Here is a 12344-nt window from a genome sequence, read left to right as displayed (position 1 = left end):
CTTTCCAAAATTATTGCTTACTGTCAGTACAATTAGTTCAAAATATTTTCATTGCAAATGTAATGACATCGTAAATTTTGTAAAGACCTAATTTCAAGGGTTATACTGTATGAATAAAAGTAAAAAATTAATGAATGTGTTTCTTATTAAGTTCGCATTGTCGCTTGAATAAAATGTGGCCAGGTCACATGAAATATTTAAATTAATTCCAGAAAACTGAACAAATCATTCATTTAAAAAAATATATTTATTTTAAATATTAATCCATCCACTTATTTATTTAATATTTATGATATACATACTCTAACATATATATGTACACATACACACTGTATACATATACTTACAGATACTTATAACTATACTCAATGTCCAACTCTATACTAACTACACTCATACTTTTAACAAACTTCAAAAGGCTTTGTAGAATTATACCTCAAATATCAGTGCAATTTAATTTTTCAATAAGTTGCTTTTGATGCATTTTTCATATGTCAAGGATGTTTGGAGTCTATTACAAGTTTTTAGATAAAGCACAGGACCCTCTTCCAGTATCATTGCCGTGTCCCTCTAAGTACATTTTAGTATCTATGGAATAAAATTATGTGCTTACAACCACAGTGAGAAAATCTTAGACGTAGTTTCATTTTTTTTTTTTTCCAATCAAGGATGCCACTTTTGTACAGTAGCAGTATTTGTTTTCAGGTTTTTTTACACAATTAGTGACATTATTATTTATGATCAGGCATTTTACACTTCAGAGTGCATGACATGTTTGAGAGTAATAGGGTTCCCACTTAGAGAGGATTCTAATTCATCATCCTTTAATTGCCTGCTTGGAGCAAAGTCAAACCATATCCTTTCTTGCCTGACCAAAGCAGCATTCCTTTTAGCCTTGAACACCTGACTCTCACTTCTCTTTATAATAAAATGCATGTCAGCTGAGAAACATTCACCATAAAAAGGTAAGGAAATCAAATTATATTGAAAATGGTATTCAATAATGTCATTGTTATTATAGTTTTCAGGATTGTGGAATGCTACAAATAAGAACCCATAGTGTCCTCAGATACCTCTAGCTCTGCATACAGGACCCTTACAATTGACCAATGTTAAAGTAACTAAAAAGCAGAATAAAATGCTAAGGAAGGTAGCATTCCTTCCTTAGCACAACAATATTCCACATATTTCAATTCTGCCACTATTTTTGCAATATCTTTGATTTTTAGGCTTCAGAAGAAAATATATATTTTTTAATTTGTTTGTTTATTAGTTGAAAAGAAGTCTGATAATTTTGGCATATTTTGTTTTAACCAAAAATATCGATTCAGGGAAAATTTCAGGAGTAAAATAAAACATAAAATATATTTTATGGACAATTTTAAAAATTGTTTGCATGTTCATCCTGAGCAAAGCTGACTCCTTTGCTTTCTGTTCTCATGCCTTCCTGTTTTTCCTCCCTCATAACTGTGTCCCTACTGAGGTAAAAAGAAGCCTTTATTAACTGTCCTCTGTTCCTAAGAGACCCTTTGCTTAAAAATGTAACTTAAGTCAGCATCTCTAGATTATCATGACTTCCCCCAAAACTACAGCAAACGTTCTCTTACAAATGGAACATAGACACCTTTTACTCCATTGTGCAAGATCCTTTCTCAGCTTTTGCCTTGTAGGAAGGAAATTGTTAAGTTGATGTAAGTTGGCTTATTTTGTATATAAATCTGGATTTTTACATTTCATAAGGAGTAAGCTATGCAGAAAAGTCATTCATTTATTACTGACAGATATTTTATACTGATAGATATTAATCCAAGGATTAATTTGTAAACACTACACTTACATTTCATTCAGTTCATATATATTCAGTTCCATTATATATATATGTGTGTATATATATATATATATAGTGTCGTTATATGGGAGATGGCCACCTGAATATCTCTCAAATCATGTGACATAGAAATTCCTTTGCAGGTACATACAAACCTTGGCACTTATTTGATGCTTAGTCCACAAGCTATGGTATAATGATGCTCTGATATCGCATAGCAATATAACAAATAATACAAAAGAATGAACACTCAATAAAACCAGGGACTCAGTCCTGGCACACCAAGTTGGTCACTTATATGCATTTATTGATCAGTTAAAGTGTATGCCTAGAACAAGCTTGGCTCATTAAAAAGAAGGTTAGAAAAGAACAGCCCATGCATCAAATCTGGCTTGGGGCTTATTTTTGTATAATCTATAAGATAAGAATGTTTTCTACACTTGAGAACAATAGTAAAAGAAGAATGTAATGCAGAGAGTGTAATTGTTCCCCCAAACTAAACTATTTCCTTTCTGACCCTTTCTTTACAGAGAACTTTTACCGACTGTTGCCTTAAAAAATGATGCAATTTCAACCAAACCAAATGACAACAGGTGGAAAATTGAGTTATTCTATCAGATCACACTGGCCTTTTTTAATTATTCAGAAGACATTTAAACATGAAAGATCTTCTGGAATTACACCTGTGGTGCATCTTACAAGGGTACGTGTGAAACTTAGTAAATGTAGAATATAAATGTCTTAACGCAATAACTAAGAAAATGCCAGGAAGGCTATGTTAACCAGTGTGATGAAAATGTGTTAAACTGTTTATAAAACCAGTGTATGGTGCCCCATGATTGCATTAATGTACACAGCTATGATTTAATAATAAAAAACAATAAGTTTATCAAAAATTTTCTGTATCGATAGAAATAATTTCATAATATTTTCTACTAGATCAACTACTGTAATAAATTATATGAAGAAATTTTAAAAAAAAGAAAAATCTTCTTCCTTTTTGACAGTATAAAACCTAACAAGAACTGATTCACTGTTATAAACACATACACACAGCCCACTGACAAGAGTATATTAGTTCTTTTTTGTCACTCTAATATAAAACATATTGATTGGAATTTCCTCTTGGTGATTTTTGTTAAAAAAAAATTAGAACCAAACATTCTTTATGTTAATCAGATCTTACCTTATACCAAATAGATACATGTGAGTCACATATAAATTACTTCTGATTCATCAGTGCGTGTTTTAAGTAAATTTGAAAAGTTTGCCTGATGATAAATCCTTTACTATTCAGAATAGTTTTGTTGATACACATTGTAAGTTTCTATTTCAATATACAGGTGGGTTATCCTTGATCAGAGAATGTCAGGATAATTTGTAGTACTGTGCAAATCAGAGATATTGACAAAGTGATGTTTAAATAAAATAAAATCCAAGGATTAATCAGTAAATGCTACACTTACATTTCATTAAGTTCCTAACAATTAAAAAATACTATTCATCTAAATACAAAATAATACCTCTGGGTGGCGCCTATGGCTCAAGGGGTAGGGCACCAGTCCCATATGCCAGCGGTGGCAGATTCAAACCCAGCCGCGGCCAAAAACCAAAAAAAAACAAAAAACAAAAATAATACCTCTAACTCACGGTTAATAGAATATATTGTGTTGCTATTTTAGAGTAGTTCATTATCACCAAGTGTTGGAAGAGAGATGCAGGCAAAATGAATTTTTTTTTTTATTAAATCATAGCTGTGCACATTAATGCGATCAGGGGGTACTATATACTGGTTTTATAGACCGTTTGACACATTTTCATCACACTGGTTAACATAGCCTTCCTGGCATTTTCTTAGTTATTGTGTTAAGACATTTACATTCTACATTTACTAAGTTTCACATAAACCCTTGTAAGATGCACCTCAGGCGAGCAGTGCCCGTGGCTCAAGCAGTAGGGTGCCGGCCACATATACCAGAGGTGGTGAGTTCAAACCCAGCCCCAGCCAAAATTCTGCATAAAAAAAGATGCACCGCAGGTGTAATCTCACCAATCACCCTTCCTCTGCCCACCTACCCCCTCCCTTCCCTCCCTTTCCCCTTTCCCCCTATTCTTAGGTTATAACTGGGTTATAGCTTTCATGTGAAAGGCATAAATTAGTTTCATAGTAGGGCTGAGTACATTGGATACTTTTTCTTCCATTCTTGAGATACTTTACTAAGAAGAATATGTTCCAGCTCCATCCATGTAAACATGAAAAGAGAACTATGAAACTCTAAGAAAAGAAGTAGCTGAAACTGTTAACAAATGGAAAAACATACCATGCACATGGCTGGGAAGAATCAACATTGTTAAAATGTCCATACTACCCAAAGCAATATACAATTTTAATGCAATCCCTATTAAAGCTCCACTGTCATACTTTAAAGATCCTGAAAAAATAATACTTTGTTTTATATGGAATCAGAAAAACCTTGAATAGCCAAGACATTACTCAGAAATAAAAACAAAGCAGGAGGAATCACGCTACCAGACCTTAAACTATACTATAAATCGAAAGTGATCAAAACAGCATGGTACTGGCACAAAAAACAGAGAAGTAGATGTCTGGAACAGAACAGAGAACCAAGAGATTAACCCAGCTACTTACCGTTATTTGATCTTTGACAAACCAATTAAAAGCATTCAGTGGGGAAAATATTCCCTATTTAACAAATGGTGCTGGGTGAACTGGCTGGCAACCTGCTGAAGACAGAAACTGGACCCACACCTTTCACCATTAACTAAGATAAACTCTCACTGGATTAAAGATTTAAACTTAAGACATGCAACTATAAAAATACTAGAGGAGAGTGCCGGGAAAACCCTTGAAGAACCCTTGAAGTATTTTATGAGGAGGACCCCCCATGCAATTGAAGCAGCTTCAAAAATACACTACTGGGACCTAATAAAATTAAAAAGCTTCTGCACAACCAAGAACACAGTAAGTAAAGCAAACAAACAGCCCTCAGAATGGGAGAAGATATTTGCAGGTTATGTCTCCGATAAAGTGTTAATAACCAGAATTCACAGAGAACTCAAATATATAAGCAAGAAAAGAACAAGTGATCCCATCACAGGCTGGGCAAAGGATTTGAAGAGAAACTTCTCTGAAGAAGACAGGTGCACGGCCTACAGACATATGGAAAAATGCTCATCATCTTTAATCATCAGAGAAATGCAAATCAAAACTACTTTGAGATATCATCTAATTCCAGTAAGATTAGCCTATATCACAAAATCCCAAGACCAGTGATGTTGGCGTGGATGTAGATAAAAGGGAACACTTCTACACTGCTGGTGGGAATGCAAATTAATACATTCCTTTTGGAAAGATGTTTGAAGAACACTTAGAGATCTAAAAATAGATCTGCCATTCAATCTTATAATTCCTCTACTAGGCATATACTCAGAAGACCGAAAATCACATCATAACAAAGATATTTGTACTAGAATGTTTATTGCAGCCTAATTCATAATTGCTAAGTCATGGAAAAAGCCCAAGTGCCCTTCAATCCACAAATACATTAATAAATTGTGGTATATGTACACCATGGAATATTATGCAGCCTTAAAGGAAAATGAATTTTTAATACAGATTATGAGAGCTACTTGTCCACAGAAGCTACTCAAGATCATTGAACCCTAATTGCTTGGACATTTTCATCAGCATGCTCTGTCACATACCTATTGATATCAGTGTTATTAAATATTGAGTGCCAACTGAATTCCAGGAGGGCTTTTCCATCTTCACAAGCCTCAAAATTAGTACAGTAGTAGAACTACTGCATAATGTAAATAGTATAGAAAGAGATTATGTAAATTTGGAGTGCAATTTTTGTTTCTGTAAAAAAAAAATAGAATTTTTTATGTTGTAGGATCTCTGTTGCTACAACTGTACCATGAGTAAATGAATGTGTGCTTCTGAGTTATGAAAAAAACAAAGATAGTCAGCTGGCTGAATTTGCTCCAGGCATGCAATATACCAGATCCTGATAATATTGGGGATGATTAATTTTAAAGTTTTTGTAACTGTAGATATATAGAAAGTAACTAGGAAAATAAGAAACCACTTTCAATTAATACAATATTTTATTAGTTACTAAATGAAAATGAATTACCTCTGTAAAATTTCTCATATACACATACAATTTTTATTCATGAAATTAAATTAATTTATTTAGTCCCTCCTTTCATCATATTGTGTCCATAACATCCATGTAGGAATCTGAAAGAAAAGACAAGATATTAACATTCTAAACAGAAGTTAGAACAAAAGAATGTTGAACTTTTTATTGGTTTTTATTTAATTTAATGTGAGGATATAAATGATTAGGATACATTGTTTGCATGTGTTAGGTAAAGTTCAAGTTATAGTTGAGCCCTTTACCCGGGGGTGTGCTGTATAACTTCACACTGTGTCCATTAAGTAAGACTTTACCAATCCCCCTCGCAGCCCCCATTGTTTCCCTACTCCATCTTCCTCCAAATTGAATTTGGGTTTTCCTCTCATATTGGCATATAGGTGTTTGTTTTTAGTTTCATATTAGTGTTTAGTAATTTGAATACTTGCTTTTCCATTCTTATGATATTTTATTAAGAAGTATGCTCTTCAACACCACCCAAGTTACTACAAAAGATGTAGTTACCATCTGTTTTTATGGCTGAAAAGTATTTCATTGTGTACATATACCACAATGTGTTAATCCAGTCATGTGTTGAAGGGCACATGGGATAATTTCTCAACCTGGTGATTGTAAATTGAGCTGAGATGAACATTCTAGTGAAAATGTTTTTATGGTAAAATTATTTTTTTCTGTTGAGTAGATGCCTATTAATGGGATTATGGGATCAAAGGAAAGCTTTACTTTTAGCTCTTTGAGGATTTTCCATACTTCTTAACATAGAGGTTGTATTAGTTTGCAATTTCCACAGCAGAATAAGAGTGTTCTCTTTTTTCCACATCCATGCCATCTCCAGCATCTACAGCTTTGGAACTTTGTCATGTAAGCTATTTTCACTGGGGTTAGGTAATATCTCAGAGTGGTTTTGATTTGCATTTCCCAGATGATTAAGGATGATGAACATTTTTTCATGTGTTTTTTGGCCATTCATCTGTCTTCTTCAGAGATGGTACTATTCTTGTATCTTGCCCACTTATAAATGGGATTGTTTGCACTTTCCTAGATTAGCTTGAGTTCTCTGTAGATTGTAGTTATTAGCCCTTTGTCAGATTCATAGCATGTAAATATTTTCACCCATTCTAAGGGTTGGGAAAGGATATTTGCATGCTTTGTTTCAGACAAAAGCTTGATAACTAGGATCTACAGAGAACTCAAATTAATCAACATAAAAGGAGCCAGCAATCCCTTAAATCACTGGGCAAGACAGATAAATAGAACCTTCTCTAAAGAAGTTAGACAAATGGCTAACAAACTTACAAAAATATACCCATAATCCTTAATGATTAGAGAAATGCAAATCAAAATCACCCTGCGACATCATCTAACCCCAGTGAGAATGGCCTGCATCACAAAATCTCAAAAATGCAGATGCTGGTGTGGATATGGAGAGAAGGGAACACTTTTACACTGCTGGTAGGACTGCAAACTAATACAACCTTTTGGGAAGGAAGTATAGATAATCCTCAAAGAACTCAAACTAGACCTCCCATTTGATCCTGCAATCCCATTACTGCAATTCCCCCTACTCATGAGGAAAAAAAAATCTTTTACCATATGATCTAGGACTTTTATTTTTGGTAGATTCTGCAATTTTGGTGCTTAATATTCTATTCAAAATTTCTGATTTTGGTACTTGATATTGCTGTGTTCAAAAGTTGTAATTCTTTCTGGTTGAGTTTAGGGAGATGGTATGATGTGAGATATTGGTCAATTTCCTCCATGTTTTGAAATTTCTGTTGTTTTGCCTATTTTCATTCCTGACTGAGGTTATTAAAGATCTTTATTTTTTGTTTCTAGTTATTCTGGCTAAGGGTTTATTGATTATTTATCTTTTCAAAGAACCATCTTTTTGTTTCACTGATCTTCCGAATGGTTCTTATTTTCTTGATTTTATTTAATTTTGATCTAAACTTTGTTATTTTATTTCGACTAGGTTTGGATTGGATTGATCTTCCTATTCCAACTCCCTGAGATGGTTCATTATGTTATTGATATGTGCTCTTTCAGCGTTTTGGTTATGGGCATTCGATGAAATAAATTTCCCTTTTCAGGCTTCCTTTGCAGTATCTCAGAGGTTTTGATAACTTGCAGTTTCATTATCATTTTGTTATGAGAATATATTGATTTTCTTCTTTGTCTCCTCCTTTACCCAGCTGTCATTCAGCATAAGGTTGTTTAGTTTTTATGAAATTATGTGAGAATAATAATTTTGCTAAAGTTGAGTTCTACTCTTATTCCATGGTGGTCCAAAAAGATAAAAGGTAGAATTTCTATGCTTTTAAGTTCATTGAGATTTGATTTGTGCCCTAAAAGTTCATTGAGATTTGATTTGTGCCCTAAGATATAATCAGTTTTAGAGGATGATCCACAGGATGATGAGTGGAATGTATACTCAACTTTATAGGGATGGAATGTGCTATATGTGTCTGTTATGCCTGTCTGTTCAAAAGTCCATTCCTTCTGTGTTTAGTTTCTGCTTAGAGTGTATGTCCAGTTCTGTCAGAGGAGTGTTGAGGATACCAGTTATTATTGTGTTGGAGAATATCTTATTGTTTAGATATGGAAGGTTATGTTTTATGTTTCTAGGAGCATTTAAGTTAAATGCATTTATGATTGAAAAGTGAATTGTTGAATTGTTCCTTTGATTAGTACATAGTGTCCATTTTTGTCTTAATTTTTGTTTATTTAATTCCAATTGTATCCACATATAAGATTTTAACTCCTGCTTTCTTCTGCTTAACAGTTGCCTGAAATATTACTTTCCAACCTGTCACCCTGAGTATTGTTTTATCCTTAGAGGTTAGATATGTTTCCTTAAGGCAATGCATAGTTGGCTTGTGCTTTTGTATCAAATCAGCTAGACTGTGTCTTTAAAATGGGGGATTCATGCTAGTCACATTTATTGAAAGAATTGATAAGTATAGTGGAGTTTTGTTCATCTTATTTTGTGAAGGTCTATGATTTAGTTTTATCCTTTGCACCACTGTGGAAGCAAGGTTTTGTCCTTTAGTTTCTGAATTTCTACTTTGCTGATGGTCCGTCCATTATAATGGTCAGTGTGAAGAACAGGACTGAGTATTTTATGCAGAGCTGAACTTGTGGCAAATTTTGTCAATGTTTGCATGTCAGTAAAAGATTTGATTTCTCTGTAGAATATGAAACTTAGTTCAGCAGGATACAGAATCCTGGGTTGAAAATTGCTTCATCTAGGAAGGGTCAAGTTATGTGACCACCCTCTTCTGGCATAAAAAGTTTTGGCTGAAATGTCCACTGTCTCCGATATTTTCCCCCTTGTAAGAAAGAAGTGGCTTACACCCGACTTCTTGCAGAATTTCCTTTTCATTTTCACTTTGGCAGTATAATTACAATGTGTCTAAGAGATGCTTTGTTTGAATTGAGTTGTGCTCAATTGAGTTGTGGTTCTGAAATAATCTGGTATCTGAATTTCTGGATCTCTTGCAATGTTTGGGAAATCCTCCACTATGATGTCTTGAAGTAGAGTTTTCATATTTTTTAGGGCTCTCTTTTTTCTCCTTCAAAAATCCCTATGATTCAAATATTTATGCATTTGATGTAGTCTCATCTCTCTCAGAGAATTTTCTGTTTTATCCTCTTTTTCTCCTGTCTCTTTGAATGATTAGATTAGTTCAAAAGTCTTATATTCTATTTCTGGGACTCTTTTTCTCCATGTTAAACTTTTTTTTGCAGAGACTCTCTACTGTGTTTGAAACTCTTTGAATACCACTTTCAATTCCTTAAGCTCTGCCATATCCTTCCTAATTATGCCAAGATCCTTGGTAACTTTACCAATTTCTTGAGACAGATTATGGACTTCCTTCTAAATTTCTTTTCCTATCTTCTCCCCAACTCCATCCATGTCATCTGCATCCGTATTCTGAATTTGATTTATGTCTTTTCAATATTTCTCTATGGATAGTATTTTTCACTGCATCTTTGTGTAGCTCTTGGGGGATTTATTTGCTCTGATTTTTCATGTTGCCAATTTCTTCTCCTGATTGATCCCCATATGTATTTTCATTTCATTTATATATTTATTATACTTTTATGCATGGATTTTAGATTGTTCCTAAATTTTTATTGGTAGGTAAGATAGCTGATATCTTACCAAATGATCTCCTGCTGCTTCTAGGCAGCACCCAGGAGACCTGTTTGAAGACTAATACTGGTGGGCTGAACTCACATTTAAAGACCTCTTGATGTGGAGCTCACCACTTCCCTTTACCCCTAACTGCTCAAATGAAGTGTTGCTTATACCTGTGCCCCTTCCTGCACACAGTTTTCCATAGCTCCTTTATGGGGCTGCAGCTTGTGAGGGTCCCAGAGAGGCAGCCTTGCTTTGTCCAAGTTGGGTAGAGTGTGACTGGGGGAAGGACCTCCAGGTGATGCTCCTAGGCTGAAGGCAGCTACTGGATAGCAAGCAAAACCTTTTCCTACAAATATCCTGCCCCGTGCCAATGGATTAAAAAAAAGCCACCTTTTCCACCAATGTTACGGCCACAAAAGACTTTAAATGCCATGCCTTTCACCTGCATTTGGGGATAGGGGAATCCCTGGATTGCCATCTGGTTCTTGTGCTTTCCTAGAGTGAGGTTATTAGCTCCAAGTCAGCAGGAGGGAATCTGCAATCTGAACCTCCTGGAGGGGCCCACTGGGCACAGATACCAGACAGAACCACTTGAGAGGATAGGAAAAGATCCTCCCCAGGAGGGGGGAGACTCTGAAGATACCCCACCTTGTCAAAGACAGTGAGGTTGAACTGAAATTTGTGTTTCTTTGGTTACAAATGATATCTTGAGCAACTAGAGTTTCTTTGGTTACAAATAATATCTTGAGCAACTAGACTTCTGCATGTTAGAAGCTGACTTCTTCAAAAGTGTTTGTTCCTTCTTTAAAACAAGTAAAATACCTCATTTTATGTATTCGCAAGTAAACAGAGACTCTGGAAGCACAGTGGTACACATAAACACAATGCTCCACAGTATGCCAAACTAGGATTATTGAATTTTTAAAAAAGTGTTTTCCCCTTCCCTTTTTATTTCTGATTAAGTTTATCAGAGCTCTTATTTTTCTGTTTCTGAATAATCTGCCCAGGGGTTTATCAATTCTAGAAAATCCTTAATCTTGTCTGCCTAAGGAAAGGATTTTTGAAGAGGATCCCACTGACAATTGGACCAACAATAAAAATAAATGAAGGGGACCTGATTAAGTTAGGTCTTCACAGTCAAGGACACAATCAACAAATCACACACAAATCAACAAATCAACACAATCAGCAAAGAGATAACCTACTGAATGGGAAAGGATATTTGCATGCTACACAAGAAAAGAGCAAACAATCCCATTAAAACCTGGGCAAGAAACATGAATATAAACTTTTCTTATGAGGGCAGGTACATGGCCAAATACATGAAACATTCTCATCATCCCTAAAACTAAGAGAAATGCAAATTGAAATCATTTTGAGATATCCTCTAACCACTGTAGGAATGACCCACATAACAAGGGCCCAAGCAGATTCTGGCATGGGTGTGAAGAGAAGGGAACACTCATGCACTGTTTGTGTGACTGCAAACTAGTACAGCCTCTGTAGAAAGAAATATGGAGATTCTTCAAAGAACTAAAAGAAGACCTATCATTTGATCCTGAAATTCCATTACTATTTACCCAAAAGAAACAAAAGAAAGACATTTTACAATAAGAACATTTATACTCAAATGTTTATAGTAGCATAATTCACAATCACAAAGATGTGGGAACAACTTAAGTGCACATAAACACATGATAGGTTTAATAAATTATGGTATACAGGGTGGACATAATGTTCATATGCGATTTAAGGTAGTTTAACATAGTAAATTGCACACAAACTTAATGGACACCCTGTATATGTGCCACAAATAAGATGGAGATGTTGTATATTTAGTAATAATCTGAATGGATTTGGAGAACATTCTCCTAAGTGAAGTATCACAGGAATGGAAAAACAAGCATCACATATGCTCAGTACTAAATTGGAACCAGTAGATTAACAACTACATTCTCACATGGGAGAAAAACTTAATAAAATTCAAGTAGTAGGAGAGAGGAAAGTGTTGGGTAAGTTCCCAACTAATAGGTACTGTGTAAATGTATATGACACACCTCCTGGGTGAAGGACACAATGATAACTCACACTTTAACCTTACAAAACAAATTACGTATCCTAACTGTATGTATTCTCATATTAATTGGAAATTAAAAACATGTACACACACAGAATAGTCTTATTCCAA

This window comes from Nycticebus coucang, chromosome 11 (assembly GCF_027406575.1).
Source record: "Nycticebus coucang isolate mNycCou1 chromosome 11, mNycCou1.pri, whole genome shotgun sequence".
NCBI lineage: Eukaryota > Metazoa > Chordata > Mammalia > Primates > Lorisidae > Nycticebus > Nycticebus coucang.
This window is presented reverse-complemented; position numbering follows the sequence as displayed.